The sequence below is a fragment of the Pristiophorus japonicus genome, chromosome 3 (genome assembly GCF_044704955.1).
Source record: "Pristiophorus japonicus isolate sPriJap1 chromosome 3, sPriJap1.hap1, whole genome shotgun sequence".
NCBI classification, from domain to species: domain Eukaryota; kingdom Metazoa; phylum Chordata; class Chondrichthyes; family Pristiophoridae; genus Pristiophorus; species Pristiophorus japonicus.
This window is the reverse complement of record NC_091979.1, coordinates 247,249,828-247,253,764: the sequence shown is the minus strand read 5'-3', so window position 1 is coordinate 247,253,764 and position 3,937 is coordinate 247,249,828. Positions and strand designations below refer to the sequence as shown.

The 3,937-nt window shown below is 50.6% G+C and overlaps 1 pseudogene; it reads right to left on the bottom strand.

Annotated features, from left to right (window-relative positions):
• Positions 1–2,606: 2,606 nt before the first annotated feature.
• On the bottom strand, positions 2,607–2,845 carry LOC139260606 (U2 spliceosomal RNA; annotated as a pseudogene).
• Positions 2,846–3,937: the final 1,092 nt, after the last annotated feature.

Here is a 3,937-nt window from a genome sequence, read left to right as displayed (position 1 = left end):
GCATGCGATCCTAAACCGAGGCCCTGCCTGCACTCTCAGGTGGTCATAAAATAGGATGACCATATTTTCTAATCCAAATCTGGGGTCACACTGGGTGCAAAGTAAGCAGGACAGAAAATGTAGGTTGCGTGGCGGAGCAAGGCAAAATGTTTCAGCAGCCTAAGTTTTAACAGTTGCACATATACACTACAAATGCTAAACAAATGTGCTTATAATTGCCGCGGATGTGACGGCACACTATTGAAGCGCATTCAGACACCATTCATAATTAATGCAATAACATTGTCCCAGTGAACAATGAACAATGGCGGAAAGGTAAAAAGCACCCAGCCTAACCAGTCCGCCCCATACAACTGCGACACCCCTAACACTGAAACATTCTGCACTCCACCCCAACCAGAGCCATGTGATCTCCTGGGAGAGGCAAAAACCAGAAAAAACCCAGGCCAATATAGGGAGAAAAAATCTGGGAAAATTCCTCTCCGACCCATCCAGATGATCGAAATGAGTTCAGGAGATCACCCTGGCGGTATTCGATTCCCTGCAGTACTTACCATTATATCTGCGCCGGCCAACAAAAGGTTGTCCAATCTAATCCCAATTACCAGCTCTAGGTCCGTAACCCTGCAGGTTACGGCACTTTAAGTGCCCATCCAACCATCTCTTAAAAATGGTGAAGGTTTCTGCATCCACCACTCTTCCAGTCAGTGAGTCTCAGAACCCCACATCTCAGTTCTAAATGGGCGACCATTCATAGGGGAAACTAAAACTAGGGGGCATAGTCTAAGAATAAGGGGCCGCCCATTTAAAACTGAGATGAGGAGGAATTTTTTCTCTGAGGGTTGTAAATCTGTGGAACTCTCTGCCCCAGGGAGCTGTGGAGACTGGGTCATTGAATATATTTAAGGCGGAGATAGACAGATTTTTGAGCGATAAGGGAGTAAAGGGTTATGGGGAGTAGGCAGGGAAATGGAACTGAGTCCATGATCAGATCAGCCATCATCATCATTAGCTCAAAATCGAGGAAGACTTGCTTCCACTCCAAAAATGAGTTCTCAGGTGACTGTACAGGAATTATAGTCTGTCACAGATGGGACAGACAGTGGTTGAGGGAAAGGGTGGGTGGGGAGTCTGGTTTGCTGCATGCTCCTTCCCCCGCTGCCTGCGCTTGTTTTCTGAATGCTCTTGACAACGAGACTCGAAGTGCTCAGCGCCCTCCCGGATGCTCTTCCTCCACTTAGGGCGATCTTGGGCCAGGGACTCCCAGGTGTCGATGAGGTTGTTGCAATGAACCAAGGAGGCTTTGAGGGTGTCCTTGAAACATTTACTCCACCCACCTGGCGCTCGCTTGCTGTGTAGGAGTTCCAAGTAGAGCGCTTGCTTTGGGAGTCTTGTGTCATGCATGCGGACGATGTGGCCTGCCCAATGGAGCTGGTCGAGTGTGGTCAGTGTTTCGATGTTAGGGATGTTGGCCTGAGCGAGAACAGACGTTGGTGCATCTATTCCCCCAGTGGATTTGCAAGATCTTATGCACTTCTCCAGTGCATTGAGGTGTCTACCATTTATGGTCCATGTCTCTGAGCCATATAGGAGGGCGGGTATCACTATTGACCTGCAGACCATAAGCTTGATGCCAGATTTGAGGTCTGTGCTCGCACACTGGAGGCGGTGTTGTACCTCGTCATCTATGTCTGCCCTTGCTGATAGTAGGCTCCCGAGGTATGGAAAATGGTCCATGCCGTGCCATGGATTTTGATGACCGGGGGGTGGAGGGCGGGGGGGGGGTCAGTTTGGTGGAGGACCTTTGTCTTATGGATGTTTAGTGTAAGAACCATGCTTTCGTACGCCTCGGTGAAGATGTTGACGATGGCTTGGAGTTTAGCCTCTGAATGCGTGCAGACCCAAGCATCGTCCACGTACTGTAGTTCGATGACAGAGGAGGGGACGACCTTGGAGCTAGCCTGGAGGCAATGAAGGTTGAACAGGTTCCCATTGGTTCTATAGTTTAGTTCCACTCCAGCGGGAAGCTTGTTGAGATCGAGATGGAGCATTGCAGTGACTAAGATCGAGAAGAGGGTTGCCACGATGACTCAGCCCTGCTTGACCCCAGTCCGGACGTGGATTGGGTCTGTGGTGGATCGATTGGTCAGGATTACGGCTTGTATGTCATCGTGGAGCAGGCGGAGGATGGTGACAAACTTTTGGGGGCAGCTGAAATGGAGGAGGACGCTCCATAGACCCTCATGGTTGACAGTGTCAAAGATCTTTGTGAGATCGAAGAAGGCCATGTGTAAGGGTTGGTGCTGTTCCTTGCATTTCTCCTGTAGTTGTCGCATGGTGAAGATTATGTCCGTTGTACCCCTTAGTGGACGGAATCCACATTGTGACTCCGGGAGGAGCTCTTCAGCCACAGGGAGAAGACTGTTGAGAAGGATTCTAGCGATGACATTCCCAGTGGCCGACAGCAGAGAAATTCCTCTGTAATGTTTTTTTTTTAAAATTCGTAGCCAATCGTTCCAATTCTTTGTCAAATCACAAACGCCAGAGGTCACCTTGGGCCCATTCAAGGATCACTCTGCGCCAATGCTCTTAGCCAAAAGGCCTAGAGCCACTGCACCGTTCCTGGAAGTACTGCAATACCAGGTTCGTGCCATGGAGGTGGATGGGTCAGGTCCCCCACACACCTCCGTGGAGGTGGATGGGTCAAGCCACCCCACCCACCTCCTATTTCCAAAAAAGCAAGCATATACCTTCCTGATCCAGGGAGAACCACCTTGGGGTTATGGTGGTTACTCCCCTGTCAGGTCAGTTACGCATGATCTTAGCCAAAAGTCCGAGAAGCGATAGCGATCCGCAGTCGGACTTGTCCCCTTTTTTAAAGATGGTCACGATTACAGCATCTCTGAGAACTACAGGCATGCACTCCTCCTTCCAGGTGAGCGAGATGAGGTCATGCATTCGTGCCAATCGTGCTTCTCCACCATACTTTAGTGCCTCAGAGGGAATTCCATCCACTCCCGTTGCCTTGTTGTTCTTGAGCTGATGGAGGGCCTTTTCTACCTCGTGCAGGGCTGGATATTTTACTGAGATGGTGGCAGGTAGCATGCTGCGGGATGGAGTTGAGGACACTCAAGTCAAAGGCAGAGTCTTGGTTAAGGAGATCTTCGAAGTGCTCCTTCCAGCGAGCCCTGACTGCCTTGGTGTCCCTAATGAGTGTCTTCACCTTCTTGGCCAGCACTGGGATGGGGCCTTGGGTGCTCGGGCCGTGGTTGGACTTAACTGCGGTGAAGAATCCTCGCACATCATGGCTGTCGGCCAGCTGCTGGATCTACTGTGCTTTCTCCACCCATCGATTCTTTAGGTCGTGGGTTTTTTGTTGAAACTCGGTTTAGCAGTCTGTAGAGCTGCTTTGCTGCTCCCGAATTGGGTTGATGCTTCAGGTTCAGAAATGCCCTGCGCTTGCGATTTATTAGTTCCTGGATATCCTGATCATTCTCGTCAAACCAGTCCTGGTGTTTCCTGGTTGAATGACCGAGCGTCTCTTCACAGGTACTGGAGGGCAGACCAAGTACTGTGGGAACTCTGCATCTCGGGGTCATCGAGGGTCGCCAGATTGGCAGTGAGGAGCTGGCTGTATAGGGCTCTCTTAGCTGGGTCTTTGAGTGCACTGGCATTGATTTTTCTGTGGCATTGCTTCTGTTGCCATCGCCGCTTTAGGGCTATATTAATGTTGATGACTGAAAGGATTAGGCGGTGGTCCGTCCCGCAGTCGTCAGCTCCAGTCATGGCGCGAGTGATGCGCATGTCCTTGCGGCCCCTCGCTCAGACGATGACCGAGTCAAGTAGGTGCCAATGCTTGGAGCAAGGGTGTTGCCACGATGCCTTCTATTTGTCCCTCTGGCGGAACAAGGTGTTGGTGATGATAGAAACATAGAAA